General features: G+C 51.9%; 1 protein-coding gene across 1 annotated transcript in view; it reads right to left on the bottom strand.

The window, feature by feature from the left end:
* Positions 1-19,780, bottom strand: part of KCNJ10 (potassium inwardly rectifying channel subfamily J member 10) — a 31,604-nt gene extending 11,824 nt beyond the window's left edge. Inside the window, exon 1 of the mRNA XM_046680734.1 lies at positions 19,568-19,780. The gene's annotated coding sequence lies outside the window, so the exon portion shown is untranslated. The remainder of the gene's footprint in view (positions 1-19,567) is intronic.
* Positions 19,781-19,988: the final 208 nt, after the last annotated feature.

The raw sequence follows: 19,988 nt of genomic DNA, 5'->3' as shown, positions 1-19,988 counted from the left end.
CCAGATGTTCTCATCTGTAATGATGTTGCCCACCACATAGGAAGACCCATGCAGTTTCAGTTGTATTTTCATGCATTCGTAAGATAAACATTTTTTTAGCAGCTACTGGGTGTCAGATTCTAACAGGAATTATGGAGATGAATTAGACGTACATTCCAGCCTTAAGAACGTTGCAGTCTAATAAAGGAGACAACCATAAACAGGCAGGAAGTGACAAATGCCATAGAAGAGGTATCCACGAAGTGCTAGGGGAGTTTGTGAAGGGAATGGTGACATCTAGCTCAAGGGAGCAGGGCTGGGAAGGAGACTAACTTGTATTGATTGGGCACCATTATGTGCTAGGCACTGGGCTAAGCTGTTGGGGATTTTTAAATGTTAACTCATATAATCCCCCAAACAACCCTGTAAGAATGTTATTATCCCCATTTAGACCAGGAAACATAAACAGTAAGAACGAACCAGGAGTTAAGTTTTTTCCTCCCTACCTGATTATCTCACTCAGGAAGACTTTATAGAGAAATGTGGCATTGGGCTGGGGCTGAAGGATAGGCAAGAGTTGGACCCTTGGAGATTGGGGTGGGGGTTCAAAGAGAAGGCCCTTTCAGGGAAGGGAGCAGTGAGAGCAAAAGGTATAACACTGAGGAAATCCAGGGCCAGCCAGCGGGTAGGAGCCATTCATTTTGGTCGAATTGTTGGGAGCACATGAAAGACCTTAATAGGACAAATTGGGAAGACAATGTTGTGCTCTGATCCCTCAACACCCTTCTGCTTTGTGGCCAGCTTCATGTATTTAAAGGCTGGGTGGCTAGAATGAGGGGCAACAGCCCCAGCATGGGTGTGGAGCCCTGTGGCTCCCACGGGGATCAGATGCCGGGCCATGGGTTCTTCCCCATGGCGCTCTAACCTGCTGGACATCCTTTCACGGAGCCACCAGGTGAGTTTGCTTTTTTGACTGCGGAGTACTTCTTCTTCCCAACATTTGGTTCAGAGAAGTGGAAGGAGAGACAGGGAAGGAAACTATCATTTATTGAATGCCTACTTTAGACCAGCACTTCAGATTTCATCTTTGTAACAACTCCGTAAGGCAGAGTTTTTACCTTCAAATGACTGATGAAACCAAGGTTCAGAAAGTCCAGGCAACACAACTTGTAAGCAGAATAGCTGAGAGTTGTACCTAGTTCTGACTGCGTTCCAAAATCCTGTCCACTATAGCTTCAGGTTAATACTACTGTGAATTTGCCTTCACTGAGCAAATTCAACACCCAACAACTGGAGAAGATGACACTGAAAGCATGCCAGAGGGCTAGCAGGAGCCAGCCTGGTGTGAAAATCCACCCACAAAGTTACCCAGGGTGCATCCGATGGCTGGTGGTGATGCTCTGTTTTGTGATTGCTTTACCCCATTGTTCCTTCTCCCAGGTTTGTATGGCATGTCTTTATTCTCCCCCTTTCCTTCTCTAGGGCTCTTCTCCCATCTCTCTTCCCATCTCTTCTATCATCTATGCTGCCCTGCTTGCCATCTTGTATTTCATGCTGGCTGGTATTGAAATGTGTTTCCACCTTCTGTCCTCCTTTTCACATCCTCTTTGTCTTTTCATTTCCTACACCCATGTCTGCATCATGCCTTCTTCTCCTCTTAGTTTCTTCAGCCTCCTGTATCACATCCGGGAGATTTGATTTTTGAAGACGGTGATATGGAGGAATAGTATGCTACCCATCTAATCACAACTCTGACCTTCAAATTCTGTATCAGCCTTTATCCTCCTGTTCTCCATCTATATCCCAAGGCCTACGTGTCCACATTAATAGAGGCATTCTAAGCCCTACAACCTCCTATTCTCCCTACTTCTTCCCTCCAGAAAAGAGCCTCTTGATTTAGGGATTTGGAAATGGGATCAGAAAGGGAGGCAGTTTCCAGGAAGACAGGAGGAGTTCCCACTCTGTGTATTAACTAACCCAATTACTTCAGGTTTGAAGGTATTCCTGAACCAATCCCTGGGGTATAGGTAAGTGAATAGTGGAGAGGAATAGGGAATTGTAGTACCAGCGCACTCTCTGTCCCGGTATCTGCCCATGATGCTCAAGTGCTGTGTGTTAGGAGAGCCCTGTACACAAACAGGGGTTTTGAGCTCTATCAGCCTCAGACTCCGAGGCTAGACTGCTCTCCAAGCCCACACGCATCTTAGCCAGCTGAGCTGGGTACATGTCTAGCATAGCATCAGGCACAAGGATGTTTTAAGACCCTGCCGGGAACTAAGAGGCAGCATCGCCTGGTGGAAAGTTGGCTGCATGGGGACACAAGAGACTTAGGTGCCAGTCTCAACTCTGCCACTGACTAGCAGTGACCTTGGGCAAGTCTCTAAACCTCTCAGGCCTTTATTTCCTTAATTGTGGGATAAGGCCATTGTATTAGTTCCACACTTCTCAAATGAGTGTGCCAGGAGGTACTCAAAGCCACAAGATTAAATTTAATGTATTTGCCTGAGATATCAATTTTGCTCAAAGATTTTGAAGGGAAAGACAATCTTATTTTAATATTAAATAAACAATGTATGATGGAGTAGAATGGAAAATTTATATCATTTAAAAGACAAAACAGATTTCAAGGATGTCCAATGTGTGGCAGCTTCTGGCTCATCCTTGTATCTTCCAGGGTATAATTTCCTCTTCTCCGCCTTTCACAACACGTTGCTGGGTCAGTTTGGGAGGCGCTGTGCTCCAAGATTATCAGGTCACTTCCCGCTTTAAAACTCCTGTCCAGCCTGAGTCCGTCCTACTGACGTTTGGTCCCATCCCTCCTCCTGGCCTTGGTGGACAGAGGAAATTGCTTCCTCTCACCAACCATATTATCTCTCTTTTGGATACCAATTCCAGCTTGAATAGTGACCTTGGAGGTCTCTAGAAGGCACTCAGCTTGCCTTGGGGACTGAAAAGAAGCATTTCTGGGCTTCCAAGTGTTCTCAATGAGAGAGGGGAAGAGAAGAGAGAGGAGAGGGTGTAAGAGGAAGGCCAATAAGAAAAGCACTACAGGATTATGTAAGCCTCAAGGGTTTGGGGTTCTTTTCAAACTTGATGTCTTTATTCATTAATCTCCCTCCTGTCCTGCCCCAGAGAAAACAAATAGAAATGGAGCCAGATACACACAAATCTTGAGGTGGGGAAAAAGAGGGCAGTGTGTGTGACCAGGGGCCTGCCTTGCCAGCTGAGTCACTGTTGCCTCTGTCTCCCACCCTCGGGTCCCCTTCCCCTTCGCCCCATCCTCTACCCTCGGCCTGACACCAAGGCCCTGGCCCAGGGAAGAATAGGCTTTTCTTCCCTTGTGTCAACGTTTGGAAAGTTCTCATAGTCTGATCAAAAGAAGGGATAAAAGCCTTCAAAGCATTTCCTGGGAGCCTATGACCTCTGTCTGGCCCCTCTGACTGCCCTCTGTTTTCCGGTCAAGAGAGGGAGGGACACAGAGATGGGGCCATGTCAGATGTTCTCCTCTGTTCAGACACCATCCCTGCGTGTCAGTGTGGGCTGATCAGGACCACTGCCCCCTCCTCTGCCCCAACCCCCAGGCAGTGCCTTCCATCCCCTGCCAGAAGAGAACAGTGTGCCTGCAGAGAACTGCCCAGAGGGTAGCATCTCAGGGACCCCCTCTTTCCCCAGCTGGAGAAGGAGGATGATTTCCTGGCACATGGAGCAAATGGGCACTGCCTCTTTGATGCACCTGCCTCCCCACCCCCAGCACACTCCGTTCTCCAGTCATCGCCCGGCCACAGTGTCTGCTGCTACCCCTCGTCTGGGGCAGCAGGGCTGCACATCCTGGGCTGAGGAGGGCTTGGTCCTGTGTGAGGAGCTTGGCACTGTGCAGAGTTCAACTGAGGACAAAGGATGCACGACTGGCTCCTCAGCCCCAGCTTCAGCAATCCTGAGAGCCTCCTGGACTGGCCTCGACTGGGTCTTCACCTCAGAAGAACATCTACTTGGAGATGTTAACTCATCCCTCCCCAACACAACTGAAGAGCCAGAAAAATCAGTATTAGTGCTAAGATTCAGCTGGAAGCAGTGACATTATCATGCATAACTTCTGTTGTCATTGTTATTCTATTGTAATCCTATTGTCATCAGTAAGACATGAAATACTGAAACAGTTCCCAAAGACACAGGGGGAGATCTCGGAGGGTCTGGGCTGGGTTAGGTAGAAACAGGGTGATGACCAAGATGTCTGTTCAGTACCTCTTCTGCATGAGGCTGCCCTGGCCCTCTAATCACTCACCACCTGGCCTGGGCTCCTGAGATTCTCCATAGCGGGAATCTATACCCAACTGATCCCCAAAGATATTGGTTGAGGAGATCATCCTAATTTAGAGATTAGAAGTATTCTTCCAGACAGAGCCCCCTTGGGAGAGTTTACCCCGATCCCCAGCCTCGGTTGTACTTACAGCAGAGGGTGCTGGAAAGACTACAGATCAGGGGCAGAGGGGAGCCAGGAGATGACAGGGAGCTTCCGCAAACTTAAAGATTCACCAGGTATCTGTGCCTCAGCCCCGTGCTGAAGATTACCTCCCCACCACCAGGGGGCAGGGCTCCCCAGCCCGATGGAGCTGCCCTTCCTGTGAAGCTGGCCCTCTCTCCTAGACCTTTCTTTCCCTGCCTCTACCTCCAACCCAGCCCACTCCTTTTACTATTAGGTTGAACCATATGAAATTGCCAATTAAAAAAAAAAATTGGGTCCCACGTCAGCAACATCAAATGATTCAATCTACTAATATTTAACAACAATAAAAATAACAGTAACAGCCACCTTCAGACTATGAGGCTCCGCAGCCTACAAAGCACATTAGGAACAATTCCACTTGATCGACACAGCCACGCTGAGCAGCAGGAGGCTCTCTCCAAGGTCACAGCCGACCTTCCGATCATCAAATCCAAGGACATTTTCTCAGTCCTCAACCCCAGCAGTCTCTCCGCAGCATTTGAGACTGATGATCAGCCTGTCCATTCTTGATATTCTCTCCTTGGCCTCTTACTGCGATGTAGTGGGGATCCACTGATTTTGGAGACTTCTATTAGCCATTAAGTGGCCCTGCCACTTCTAGGCTTTGTGATTTAGGGCAAACCACTTAAACTCTCTGAGTTTTCATTTCCTTTATCTGCAGAAAGAGCCTAATAATACCTCCCTCCCAGTGGTGTTGGGAGGCTTGGATGAGAGCACATGTGTAAGAGCACTTCGTGGGCTGGGAAGCAGTAAATATGTGGAGAGTTCCACTGCTCCTGTGTGACACTGTTCTCCAGGATCTCTCTCTATTTACTTTTGATCTGCCTCTCTTCCTGTGGTCTCTCCTCTGCCCCTTAACTATTAGTGTTTCTCAGGGATCCACCCCTGGCCCTCATCTCTATTCACTCTACTCTCCTTTCTCAGCTGTTCCAACCACTCCCATGGATTCCACCTCACCTCTGCCCTGTGTGTCCAAGGACTTCCAGGCTCCCTCTATCTGGAGCATTCCAGTTTTAACATGTTCAGACTTATGTCCTCTCTCCTCAAAAGAGAGTCTTTTCTGTGTTTCCCCTCTTGTTCGCAGAATTACCATCCATTCAGTGCCCAAGCTAGAAACCTCAGAGTCACCCGTGGTTACTCTCTTGCCCCTCAGCCAGTTGGTCACTGGGTCTTATCAATTCAGCCTGTGTGGGCTTCTCTCCACCTCCTTTGAGGTTGCCCTAGTTCAGCCTTGTATTATCTTTCACCTAAAATGTTGCAATGGCCACCCGTCCCCAACCTCACCTTCCTCACCTCCACCTCCCTCAGCTGCTACCATGCCTCTCTACAACACAATCTGATACCATCGTTCCAGCTTTAAATCCTCGAATGAGCCCACGGCTTTTGTGACGAAACCCAAACTTCTTGACATAGCTTTCAAAACCCTTCACCATCTGAGTCCATCCTAGTTTTCACAGTCTCTTTTTTCGATAATTCTCCCTGGGTATCCCTTCTTCTAGCCATATGGAACTACCATTTGCTCTTCAAACATGGCCTGCATACCACTTGCACATCCCACTGCCTTTGCTCCTGCAGTTCCCTCTGCCTAGAATGCCCTCTAGAGGTATTTCCTCTCCCTCTGTGTTCCTGGGACACTTTGCCACATCATCGGTCTAGCATTCCTCTGTCCTTCTCAAGAGGTTGTGAGCTCTTTGAAGGCAGAGACTATATCTTAGTTATCTTTTTAGGCTGGTGCCTTTGAATCTAGCCTAGTTGATTAGCATAGAGGAGGGACTTAGACTTGAAATAGCTGGTCTGATTCTGGGCTGGGAAAGTCAACGCTACAGCATGGGGTTATCACTCACCTCACACCCCGCTCTTAACAGATATCACTAATTCATCACAGTACTTTTTTTCTCACTGAGCCTCAGAATCTTTCTCAACATGGTGATACAGAGAGCCACTTTTAATCAAATGGAGTTAGCCTAACAAATGAAACCTATTTGTTTTCCTGGCGTGTCTAGGTCACAGCCAAAAGTCCCTATCTATTCTTCTTTCCTACTATTTGCCATCGTGATCTGTGTCATTTACTAGCTATGGGAACTTTAGTCAATCTCCTAATCTCTCTAAGGCTCAATTTTCTCACCTAAGGAGGCAATAAAACCTTTCATTGCATGGTCTGGATTACATGACAAATCTGTAAAGCCCTTAGGCAAATATAAGATATTATTATTATGCTGCTTTGCAGATAAAGGAAAGTATCTACTGAATTAGAGAAACTTAGGGCTCAGAGACGTAAAGTAACTTGCTGACATTTATTTAATGACTAAGCCAGGACCTCTCTCTCCAAGTCCTATGGCCCTTCACTCACATGGCCTCTCCACACCCCAGTGGGCTTGAGGATGCTCAAGCTAAACCACTGTCTTATTTCTCCTTCCTCTAGGGTAATGTGATTTGTGGGGTAAGTAAGATTTACTATAGCCCTGGCATTGGAGGAGGCTTCTAACCCACTATTCTTCATCCCACCTTCCTATAATTCCCAAGATGAGGTTCCCCCCACCCCAAACCCTTCAATCTGCCAAGAGGTGGGGAAGCTGTGCAGTGAAGGATGCAGGATAGAGCCATGTTCCTCAATTACTGCCCTTTGGCCCCATGCCCTCCCGCTTGCCCCCAGGCTTGGTGGCTCCAGGCAGCTGGCAGGCTTTTCAAAGCCAGGATGGCCAGGCCCCAGGAGATAAGGGTTTTGGGGTGGAGGCCACTGAGCCACTGAGCTGTCACCAGATCTGCCACTAGAGTCTGAAAAACTAGGGAGGGACCAAGGTGACGGGACCTGCTCCTCAGTGTCCCAGGGACCAGCGGGGTTCCCTACCTGAGAGAAGAGAGGAGGCCAACTAGATCCAAACCGAAGGCCCCTTCACTATACATTTTCTTGTCTGTGATGTTAGAATTTGCGCTGGCTGGTGACGAGGGAGGGCCTGGACCTAGCTGGTAGAGGGTCCGAGAGGCAGTGTAAAGGGCGGTGGGGAAGCACCCTCAGGAGCAGCTCCCATAGGGATCGTTTTATCTGCCCTACTCCTTCCAGGAAGGGCTATGCCCACCTTCCCAAACAGGAGCATCTTTTATGAACTGATTAATAACCTGTATTTTGTTCATCTTTGTGTTCTCCTCAGTGCCTAGAACAGAACTTTGGCTAAGTATTTCTTGGCTTAAAAGAGGTCACAGGATTGATATTCTATGCTAATTTTTCCTCCCTCAGGTCCCTTTTTCAGTGTGTGACATGCTTCATCCTTGGGAAGTCCTTCCTCTGAGCTTCCCATTGAAGTTTCCACTTTCCAACAGCTGGGGACACTGACTCGGTCTCCTCGTCAGCCTTTACTCCACGCTGCCCTCTGCCCACCCCCACCAACACTCTCCAGACTCTCTATAGCGAGGGGGCCAGATGGGGAAACGGAGGCTCACCCTGGGTGCACAGTGCTTAGCAGGAGGGCCTCAATGCCAGAAATCCAGAGACTTCTGTGGGCGGTAGATCCCTCTTTCATGGTGGGAAAGGAGAGAGGCAGAAGACTTCAGACCTGGGCCAAAAACTGGTCCAGTCAGACATCTCTGGACTTGAGCTTCTCCCTGGATGGACTGGGTCCTCCTGAGGAGCCCAGTGCTTCCTTGGCACCTATGTGCCCAAGTCCTCCTGTCCTTGGTCAGGAGGACTGAGATTGGGAGGAAAGGAGAAAGAAAAGTGGGAAAAGGAAGATGGAGGGGAAGCAGAGGGACCCCAACTCTCAAGCCCCCAGAACTGCAGGTGGGACAGAGTCTGCAATAACCTAACCTCTGCTGACATCTCCGGATCAGTGTTCTCTATCCTCTACCCACTCCCCTCACACACATAGTCTGTCCTCCAGCCACACTAAGCTGCTCTCAGTTCTCAAACGGGCCGTGTTTTCTCTTACCAACAACAGTTCTCAGCAAATAATGGAGCCTCTTCCATGGAGCACTCTTCCCCTCCCTACTCTGCTTGGTTAATTTCTATCCCTCCTTCAGGCCTCAGCTTAGATGTCACTTTCTCTGGGAAGCCTTCCCACACGCCCACATCCACCGTGGAATTTGCAGCCCCTCCTCTGTGTTTCCACAGTGCCATGGACTTCCCCACCTCAGCCCTTACAATGAGCCAGGCAGCCTCTCCTCCCTGGGAGGTGGATGATGTCATTGCCCTCATATCAATGGAGTGGGAACCAGACTCAGAAAGGTTAGCTGACTTGCCCAGGAAGACCACTGGGAAGGGCTAACTGCAAGCTGAACCCAGGCCTGCTTAAACCCAAGTCTGTGCTCTTCATCTGGCCACTGTACTGTCATAGAATGTCCGTGCTGCGGGGCCGCCCCGTGGCCGAATGGTTAAGTTTGCGCACTCCGCTTTGGCAGCCCGGGGTTTCAGCGATTTGGATCTTGGGCACAGACCTAATGCTGCTCATCAGGCCATGCTGAGGCAGCATCCCACATAGCAGAGCCAGAAGGACCTACAACTAGAATATACAACGATGTACTGGGGGGGTTAGGGGAGAAGGAAAAAAAATAAAAGAAAGAACAAATAAAACTATTTCAAAAAAAAAAAGAATGTCTATGCTGGGAGGCCCTCGTGGTCATGCCATTCAAGCCCCTCATTTCACTGAAGAGGAAGCCAAGGCCTAGAAAAGTTGAGTAACTTTCCCAGGGTCACACAGCTGGCTCATGGCATGTGTGATTTTGTATCGTATCAAAGCAATAACCCTGGCCTTCTTCCTCATCCCAACTTTTTCTCCCTACAAGATCCTTTCTTGATCCCGGGGTCCTGAAAGGCCAGGTGGTGTGGAGCCAACCTGGGAACATATCCACCGAGGCCTCCCCTTGCCCAGCCACAGCCACAGCCCAGGAGGTGGCCAGAGTGCCCCTCCCATCCTCAAGTCTCAGGAATCTCCCTCACCCCCGCAGAAATACGCCAATAAGAAGAGCTAGAAGAAACAGCAAACAGCGGGACCATTGGGAGGGGACAGAGTCAATGATGCTCTCTGCTGGGGGCTGTGAAAATGGTCAAGACAGTTCTTTGAGACAGCTGGACATCCCACGGCCCACAGGGGATTTGAGCCTCATTGGAACTAACTCTCAGGCCACCCAGCCTTTGTTTAGTAGGAGACTAAAGGCCATCCTCTCCTTCTCATCAGGGAAGGTGAGTGCTCCTCCTCTTTCCATCCTTCCCTTCTGCCGAAAAAGCCCTTATACCCAGGAAATGCTTCCTGTTACGTCAAAATTTACCTGCTGCCGCCTAAGCAATTTATTCCTGTTTTCACCCTTGGTGGAGACGGAGACCCACAGGCACCCTGTGCTTATGATGCATATTCAGGGAACCGAGCCACCTTCTTCGACAGGTGTCCTCTCAACTCCCCTCGCTTCTCAGGGCTCCTGGTTCCGTGTATGCAGAGCAACCTCTGACCCTCACACAGAGAAGTCTAAGGGGTCCACCGTGACCCTGGGAGGGAATGTCTCTACCCCTTCCCCAACTTTCCCTTATTCCTTATCCACATTCCTTGTTTGAGGAGAAGGATGGGGGTAGGTGTGGCACAAAGACACAGACTAGATGCAGAACCAGATTCAGAGGTGGCTGTCTCCCTGTCATGCCTCTTCAGCAACTAACTGCCTGAGTGCAGCTGGAGGCCTCTTTCTCCAACAGGGGACATTTGAAGGGGATTTGGAGGCAGAAGAACCACGCCAGAGTATAAGGGTTGGGGGAGGTGTGTTCCTGCATGAAGACAGATGGATGAGGTGTCTTAGGCAGAATCCGGTAGCCAGAGGGGGAACATGCTAGGTGAGGAGTGGGGTTAAGAAGTAGAAGGGTTCTGCAAGAGTGTGCAATTCTGATGTAAGGAAAACATCATGGATCGATGTTCAATGATATTTGCAGATGAGCAAATCAATATCAGCTTAGCTATCCATCTAATGGAGTTTCTGCAGTGATGACTCCATTTACAATCCCAGGTCCCAGCACACCACTGTGCAGGCAGCCCTCACATCCTTGGGGTCCTGGTGGGCCCTCCATCTCTCCCGTTTTAGGGTACCTGCTCCAGGCTTCCAGAAGGTGCCCCAGACCATAATAGTTGGAGAGGCACAGACACCCCCTACAGATCCTTATACAGACACTAGATATTTCCAGGAAGGTCAGAGCCGGGTATCATGAAGGACTTGTAATCAACTGAGATCTCAAACTCCAAACTCTAACCAAGAAGGCTGTGAGGTTTCTCTCCAGGGATCCAGAGTGAGGAGTGTGGCCAATGGGAGGGTAGGAAGTGAAAGGAGGTAGGCTCGCCCTGCATAGAGGCAGTGGAAGGGTCAAGGTGACCTTTTGAGGTTCATTCTAGACCCAGACTCCTATTTAAGGTCTCTGTACCTATTGTTCTCCCTATCTCCCACCCCTCCATGCCCCAACTCCTTCCCAAGGAAGGTGGGAAAAGATAGCTCTGTTAAAATTCTGCATGGGGTGGGTCATCTGAGTGAAGCCAAGAGACAGATAGTGACCCCTTCTCCCCCAAAACAAACGAAAAACACCTAGAGGCAAGAAACCTCCCTTCTAGTCCCAGCCTTGCAAATGCGGGCGGGGATCACCCTGGGCCTGTGCCGTGGCAGGCTGGGGTTTGGTCATCTGCACACAGCTCCTCCATCTGCTTGGCTCAGCTCTGGAGTCGGGGTCCTGGCCCACCAAACTCCTCGGGGTCCAGGTCGGGTGGGGGAGCTGTGCTCAGAGTTCAGCAGAGGCTGTGTCTGTGGTTAACGTATAAGCAGGTGTGGTCTGGGGCAGCAGGACATTCCCCGCCCCAGGGCCACATTCTGGAGGTCACAACAAGTGCAAACTTGTTATAACCTGTGTCGGAGCAGCAGAGGGCAGCGAGGGCATAGGGGGGATGGTGCTGAGCCGCCCCAGGCTGGCGGAGGGGGTGCAAAGGGGAAAGGAGTGTAGGGTGGGGCTGAGGGTGGGTGTGCAGGTGCATATGCGAGTGGAGGGTGGTGTGGACGTGCAGGGCTGTGTGCCTGGGGCAGCCCACTGTGTCTGGGCACATCCGCCCCAGCGTGCGTGTGGCAGCCGTGTGTGGAGCCGCATAGATGAGCGTGTGCCTGTGTGTCTCTGCATATATGAGCCCTGTGGTGGGAGGAGGAGGAGGACGACGACAGCCATGGGCCTGAGCTGGGCACGTGGAACAGAGGAGTGGGCAGGCTGCGTGCCCCTTCCCCTTCACTGGCCTCACAGAACCTGCATTCCAACTCCATCCACAGACTGCCCCCTCCCGCAGTGGGCTGAGGCCTCTCCCCTCCATGTGCCCCTCCACAGGCTGCCCTGTCCAACGCCCATCTCCCCAGCCTGCCCGGGGTGTGTGTGGAGGGGGTCGCCTCCTGCCCATCCCCCCTGGCCCTGGGCCCACTCCCCCGTGCTCTCTGGGCCCTCTGGACACTGGGGCGGGTAGCGGGTGGGGGGGTAGGTTCTGAAAGCAGGTGACTGTTTGGGGGAACTCAGGGACAGAGCCCCCATTGTGCCCGCCCCGGAGCCGCCTCAATGGAGCTCTCTGGCACAAAGGGGCTTTGACAATGGGCAGGACATTAGTATGCAGAGCCAGCCCCTCAGCCTGCTCCCTGTCCCACAGCCCAGGGGCGGGAGCTGGGGGGCTGCTGGCCTTGCTGGTCAAGGCAGGGGGGTGGGGCAGGGCTGAGACTGAAGAGATCTTAGCCCACAGGGGCTCCCTTAGGGACACTGCCCAGGAGACAAGGAAGGGAGACTAGACCAGGGCCCCCAAACCCGCCATTTGCCAGAAAGGACTCTCCAAGTGGAAAAAGCCACAGGGACTGGTAGGGATGGGGGAGGAGGGGCTGTGGGAGGCCAGGTCCCTCGGTCCCAGGCTGGGCTGCAAAGAAGCAGGTGGGCAGTCTGAGCCCACTCACTTTTTGCCTCAGTTTTACCATCTTTTCAAGGGAATCGTGTGGGCTGGAGAGGAAAACAGGAGCAACAGAAAACAGACGCCTGCGGCGTCGTCTCAGGGCTGTCAGGCTCAGGGGCTACGGGTGGCATCTGAACCTCGGGAATGCAGAAAGGGTATGTGCTCAGGGTTTGGGGCATTTGGGCTGCTGACCAAGGCGGCGCCTGCAGCCCAGCTCGGGGGAAGTTGGCTGTTGGGCCAAAGAGCCAGAACTAGCTCCTCCCAGTGTGTGTGTGTCTGTTTCCCCCATCTGCCTCATCCCCTTCCCCTTGCTGTAGGGACAGACTTCTCCTCTCCTGCCCAGGGGACCCCCAGCACCCTCATTCACCCCCACTAATACCCTCAGCACCACCCGCCGCCTTTCCCAAGGAGCCAAGTACTGCTCTATGGCCCCACAGCACAAAGGTCAGGGTCGGGAGCCAGCCGGGGAAAGCGGGGGCCTGGAGAGGTGGTGGCGAGCTGAGCGGAGGCAAGGATCTGGGAAGGGGCCCCACAGGAGAGGAAGTGTTGCCCAATCACAGACGTCCTCTGCCCTGGACCAGTAACCCCAGGAGAGGGGGCTGGGGCCACTCTACAGAACTGCTCCCCACAAAGCAAGACAGAAAAATCTTCTGGGCTTAGGAATGTCTTCTCCCGGCTTTCTTCTCTTCTTTTCAGTTGCTGTGAGGTCGGGAAGTCCTCCCTGCTATCTGCCCTCAAGGCTTCCTGCTATCTTCTGTGAGCCCTGGATGGCTCACCTGGGGTTGCCTGGGCAAAGGTAAAAGTCTGCTTCTTTCCCCCTCTCAGAACCTAGGCTTTTTTTCCCCACTGAAAAAGTCTGGTCAGGAGAGCACAGGGCTAGGAGTTAGAACTCCCGGGTTCAGGACCCAACCCCTGGGTTAACTTTCCTGGGCATCTTGCGCAAGTACTTTCCCTCTCTGGGCCAAGAAGCCTCATCTGTAACGTGGGAAGGGTCACCTCTGCAGCTCCCTGCTCTCTAGGCCAATGGGCAGTGAATTCAGGGGCAAGGCTCTGGAATTTAGTAAGAGCTTGCATTCCCCAGCACTCTGCTAAGCCCTTTTGTCCTATTATGTCATTTAATTCTCAGCAACTCTAAAACGTAGGCACTTTTTTAAAGCTCTATTTTATAGATGAAAAAACTGAAACACAGAGATGTTAATAATTTGCCCAAGGTCACACAGCTAGTGAGTGGTAGAACTGAGATTAAGCTCAAGAAGGTAGTCTGTGTCCACATGATTAAGCACTGCCCCATACTGTGTCCCAGTGAAAACATTCAGAAGACCATGGACAGCTGAGGGAGATCAGCCAGGACATTCAGACTGGCTCCCAGTTTCTTGAAACTGTTTTCTGAGTTTCCTCTAGACGAAAAATCCTCAAAGTATGGTTCAGGGACCCTGGGGTTTCCTGAGACCCTTTCAGAGGCTTGCTGAGGTCAAACCTATCTTCATAATAATGCCAATACGTTATTTGCTTTTTTCACTTTAATTCTCTCACAAATGTTTGGTGGAATTTTCCAGAAGGTACATGACATACTATATTGCAATATATTGAATGCAGAAGCAGATATGAGAAATCAGCTGTCTTCTATTAAGCCAGACATTTAAAAGATTTGTGAAAATGTGAGACAAGGCCAGTCTTCTTATTAAACTTTTAGTTTGTTTTTTAAATACAGTTATTTTTCATTAAAAATGTCATTTATGTTGACATGCAGTGGGTTTACTATTCTTATTTTTCAACGAAGTAATGAATATTTTGTCTCCTCAGTTCTCATTCTAACATATCAATGGACATAGCCCACATAAGCAAGAGCTCTTTAGCATCTTCCAGAATTCTTAGGAATGTAAAGGAGTCCTGAGATCAAAAGGTCTGAGAACCACTGCCCCAGAGCCAGACACTCCCACCCTCTCCTCTTGCCAGGTGCCCACGTCGTTTTATCAGAGGGTCAACCAGGGGTTGTTTAGACACGGGAAGAAGGTATGTGCCTGGCTCCTGTGTTGGGACTAGGATTGCGGTGAAGCTGAGGCGGCAGTCCCAGGGAGACTGTAACACTAAGAGGTCAGACCTACACCCACCTGGGAGGTGGCCCCGCCTGTCTCCCAGCTTGCAAGCCCCTGCTCAGAGGTATGCTCAAGACAATGGGGCGGTCCCGGACTGGACCCTGACCTCTGCCTCTTTTCCACTCCCAACGCCTGCAGACAAGCCCGGCATCAGGTGGGAGCAGACCTCCCTGGTGAGGACAGAAAGGCTTTGTGGGGCCTGGGTACCTGCATGGATTTTTGTGTTTGGGCCAACAGTACTTAAAGAATTGGAAATTGGGGGTTCTAGGGTCTGCTGCTTATACTCTTAGGGTGAAGCCATCTCCGCAGGATGGGGCGGTTGGTGGGAAAGGGATTTCTCTAGAGAGTTGGATAATAGGGTCTTACATATACTCTACTCCAGGACACTGATAAGCCTCTAAAGTCAGGGTCCTCTCCCCAGAATTAGGAATCAGAAAGGCTTCCTACTTAGAGTCAAGCTGGTCAGTGGGTCCTAGGAGCTGGGGGTCCAGGGAGAGAAGAGATGCCTTTGCTTCAGGGAGTCGGTAATCTGACAGGGGCATTGGCCCAACCCTAGAGGAGCCCCTGGATAATGAGGGAGACAGGATGTCTCCTCCAACTTCACCACTGCATTGGGCATCCTGGGCAAAGTCACAGACACAAGGGACTAGAAATAAGCAGGATGTTGAGGAGAAGTGGGTACAAGATGGCAGAACAGATAGGGAAACAGGGGGATGGAGATTTGCTGGAGGGTAGGACTCAGAATGGCTTGCGTGAAGGCCCGGGGTAGGAGAAAGAGCATGGCTCAGAATTGCCATCAGATGTGTTCCCCCAGAGCAAGGTCTGAATAGGGCAGTCCCCAAAGATGGGGGTGCTGGAGGGGATGGGGGGAAAGGTTTATATAAAGTATCTTGAACACTGTAATTGGGAGTTTTCATCTGAAAACCACCAAGGATGTCTGTGTAGGAAAGGGGCAAGAAGAAACTGAAGCTCCGTGATGACAATTCCAGTGTTAATTCCACTTGGAACAGAGAGAAGGAATCAAGGCGAGAGAAAGGCTGGAGTCAGGGAGGTCATTAAGGAGGCTGCCGTGGGCATCCAGGCTGATGCGACGAACAGAAGAAGAGGAGGGCACACACCTGAGAGAAATCGTGGGGGGGAAACTGGGCAGGGAGAGAGGTAGGCAGGGTCACGGCAGGACAGGGGTGAGACGTGGGGGTAGAGAGGAGCTGGTGCCCTTGGCTGAAAGAGAAACTACTCAGAATGAGGAAAGACAGTATTTTAGGGAAGCTCGACAGCTCTGTTCACACTTCTTGAATCTCAGTTGGACACAGGACATCTGTTTGGTGCAAACTCACGGGAAGAAGGGGCCAGGGGTGTGGAGATCCAGGCTCAGGGGACAGCCAGCCTGTTACAAGGAAGACAGGGACCTCATCTTAAACTACTTGAGAATTCTCCCACCTTCCCAAACTCTAGAAGGGTGGCAGGATGGAGACCTAGGGTAGCACCTCAGGAAAGCCACAGTGAAGGGCTAGGGGCGAGGCCCAGGAGCCAGCAAGGATGGCAGAGTAGAAAGAGGCAAGAGAGGTCGGAGAATCGTAAGAGCAAACAACAGCACCTTTTACATGCCAAGCACCATTCCAAGCCCTTTACAAATATTGACTCTTTTAATCCACAACTATTATCAGGCCCATTGTAAGGACGAGGAGACGTGTGGCTGCGAAGTGGTGAAGCCAGGATTTTAAACCCAGGAAGTTTGACTCCAAGGCTGTGCTCTTAAGCACTATGCCCACTGCCTCTCAGACGACGCCGGAACAGACAGGAGCCCTGGGACAGCACTGAGAAGTTGCACAGTCCCTCTGGGAGAGGCCTCTTGACAGCCGTCACAATAATCCCTGCACTTATCTGAGCATTTATCTGAGCATCGCGGCTCCCCTCAGAAGTCTTACTGATGGGCTTTTTTGGTTTTTGGGTTTTCGTTTTTGTTTTGATCCAGAAGGTGTTCTCCTTTTCTTCCCCAATCTCCATGTCAGATTTCTTTCCTTTTATGGGATGTGCTTCCTGAAATCTAACCTAAGCCCTTCCGGTCCTTCCCCAGTCTTCTGCCATTGGAAGAGGAGCAGATTGGCCACATACACTGCTTCTAGGTTACACCTTCAGGGACCCAAAGTGCTAATTCAGTCCCCTCAAGTCCCTGTTTCTCCAACCTTTCTCCAGGCCACACAGTTCAGTTCCTACTTCTCTCCCACATTCCAGAGCCAGCCCCACCCTTCTCCCCACCACCTCAAATCCAAGCTGGCAGACACCCACGGGAGGGCTTTTCCCACAATCCCTTTCTCTTTGCCCTTTCAAGGTTCTTGGGGGAGGGGGTATGTTCAGGGGCCACCCAGACGCACTGTCTCCTTGAAGAATGGTGGCAAAACGTATATTAAACCCAGATGAAGGAAGAAAAGCATTCAACTCAGCCGGTGTGAGAGACGGGGAGATGTGGTGAACTCAAAAAGTTCTGATTCCCGGGAGCTGCCCCTGCCAACCAGCTTTCATTGGGCACTAAGACACTTGGACTCCAAATCTCCCTTCTCTTCAACTTTGCTGCAGTTTCATCTCAACGGTGTGCCTTGGACTATCCCTTCTCTCTGCCCCTTCCAGGGCCTCACCACTATCCTGGACAGCTTGGCCTCAGCCTGGACAGTAGCACTGACCAGTCAGGCAAGAGAAGAATCTAGGCCGGGGAGGGGAGGGAGAGTGGAAGTTTTTTCCTTCCATTGTAAATAACCCTCAGCAGGAGAGTTGAAGGGTTCCATTGCCCAACGTCTCTTTCTTTCCCCACCAAAGCCTGGCTGGCGGCTCAGCCTATCTTCCATTTTGTGTGCAGAAACCAGGCATTTTGCTAGAAGGCCCAGGAGGTCTTTTCCTCTTTGAGGAAGTGGCTCTTTCTGCATGACTCACCCCCTAGAGCCCTAAACCTCGTATCCCACCAATCGTAGGAAGACACCAGAGGACTTTAGCTGAACCCACCCAGATGCAAGTGTCCCAGCCTCTCTGTCCCTAGGGAGGACAAGGGAAGGGGGGCCCTGGGTCTTCTGCCAGGCCCTTCTCTTCTAGCTCAAGCCAACCAAGCTGGAGCCATAAATGAGTTCAGGCACAGAGGTTCAGGTAGGGGTCACAGGGCACAGTTCCATAGGGCACAGGGAAGTAATCCTTCCATGTAAACATATGTGTCCACAGACTGGATGTGGGGCAGAGGTTGGGGAGACGGATGTTTTTCCTCAGGATAGGGGGCAGCAGTGGGATTCTGCATTAGAACCACAGAAGGAATTGGACCATAACCCTGCCCCCCCACACACACACACTCAGTGGAGTCACTGCCATTTGATATCCACTGAGACAAGTTGGCTGCTCAGGCTCCGGGTGGGGGGTGGGGGATGGCTCAGAAAACAGCAGCTCCTTTCAGGACCCAGATTGGCAAGGGCTTTGGGAGGCTGGACTGGCCCAGATCAGCCCCCAACACCCCCTCTCTCCCTCCCTCACCACCACCACCAAAGGACTGGGAGGTGGGGAAAAAGGAGTTGGCACTGCCTGGGCCATGCCTATTGCCTCTGCAGACCAGCCCTGGCCCCTGTCCCTGGCATGACGCCTTCCCTCCCCCTCCTCCCTCATTTCCTCCTCCCTAAAGGACCAGCTATGAGCCAGGACACCTGGTTCCTTCGACACTTGGTGCCCCATACCCAGCCTACGCCCTGAGGAATTAAAAAGCCCCACCCCTCAGCACAGGATGGTGCCCACCATCATGTCAGGAACATATTCAGAAATTCTTAGAGATTAGGAAGAGGGTTTGGGAATGAAACTAAATGGAACTCAGCGGTGGCTGTTGGCCCCTTCTCAGGCTAGTTTCTTGATACCCACCGCAGGCCCTCCTCAGCACCCCTAAACAAGCTGCACTCCTTGAAGAAAGGCACCAAATCTCCCATCACCATCTCCCTCCCACCCAGAACTGCCTAAAGCAGTCCCAGTGGGAAAAAATTTGAATGCGACAGCCAAGGCAGACTGGCCAAAAATCTTTAACCAGAATTTGTATTGATAAGCAACATAATCAGGCTTTAATCCTTTGGGTCCAAATTCGTACTGGCTTCTTCATCACCCCACTCTCCCATCTGCCTTACTCAGTCTAAGGTGCTTCATTAACAGGAATGAAATCTCAAGATATGAGAGGCCCTACTCCCACTTTTTTCCAGTTTTGTCCTTCTATCCATCCTGAGGTTCAGCTCTCCTCCCCCAAATCAGGAAGTTCCAACCCTCGTCTCCTTCCTAACACAGGTGCCCTTTGTTAGTCCTTGGTGGGGAGAAGGGATGGGATGGGGAAGGGCATCTCTGTCTGGAGGGTGAATGTTATGGAACCCGTAACATTCTTCTTACTCTAGCAGGAGTGGCCCTGCTGCTTTCCTCCTGGGGACCTCAGTGTGAAACAGCTGGGTGGGAGTGGGGAGTAGCAACGGGGAGGGGTCGCTTGAAGTGGGAGGCAAGTCGGATTGGAGGGAAGAGAGTGAGTGGTCAGGGGTCCCAGGCACACCAGGCTGATGCGTCTCTAATCTAAGCTGTATGTGTTTCTCCGGCTGTGTGTAAACAGCGATCAGTGGGTGTCACTGTGTTGAGTGTCACTGTACGGGGAGGAGGGAAGGGGCTGGGCATGGGAGTGGGAGTAACCTGATGATCCTGGGAAGAGGGGGCACTGTCTGGAGTGCCTGTGTGGGACATGCATGGTTATATGTGGTGGTCACTGTGTTTGTTGGAGGAGCTGTGATGCAGCTGCAGGTCTGCTCAGTGGGAAGGGGCATCAGGAAAGCCCCTTCCTTAGCCTCAAGGGCGGAAGAGACCAGCCTGGGTCAAGTTCTCTTCTCGGGAAGCCCTTCCCAGGAGGGTCCGTTTGGGGTCGTCCGAGGCGGGAGGCTGGAGAACAGGACTGTGCCGCTGAGGCCAGCCTGGGTAGGAGCGGAGGGGCTGGGAGCCCCGATATCTCTGGAGAGTGAGGTGGACAGGACCCCTGCCGGGGTGGCCACACTCTTTCATCAGGGCCAGAGTCTTACCTTAGGTCCGGGGTGGAGTGGCCCCTCGGATGGGCAGCGGGACAGACCGACGGACGGGGCGGGCAGGAGTGAGGAACGGAGCTGTGCGACGGGCAAGGCCAGGACTCTTAAACCCGGAGCTGGGATCAGATAAGGGCTGGTCCGGGGACTGGGGCCGGGGTCGGGCCGGCCGGGGGCAGAGCTGGGCCGGGCCGGGCCGCCCCCTCCCTCCGCAGCGCTGGAGCCAAACTTTGTGTGAATGGAGGGGCCGGGAGGGGGGCCGGGCGGGCGGGGGCGGGGGTCTCCGGACAGGCCAATGGGAATGTGGAGCGCCAGGCCCGCGCCGCCGGGATTGGAGGGGCTTGGGCAGGGGGCGGGGCGTAGGGGGCAAGGAAGCGGAGACCCAGACAGATGGAGGAGCAGGGCAGAGAGCAACGCCCGA

This window comes from Equus quagga, chromosome 13, assembly GCF_021613505.1.
Source record: "Equus quagga isolate Etosha38 chromosome 13, UCLA_HA_Equagga_1.0, whole genome shotgun sequence".
Classification (NCBI taxonomy): domain Eukaryota; kingdom Metazoa; phylum Chordata; class Mammalia; order Perissodactyla; family Equidae; genus Equus; species Equus quagga.
Note: the sequence above shows the minus strand (reverse complement) of the source record. Positions and strands in the feature narration are given on the sequence as shown.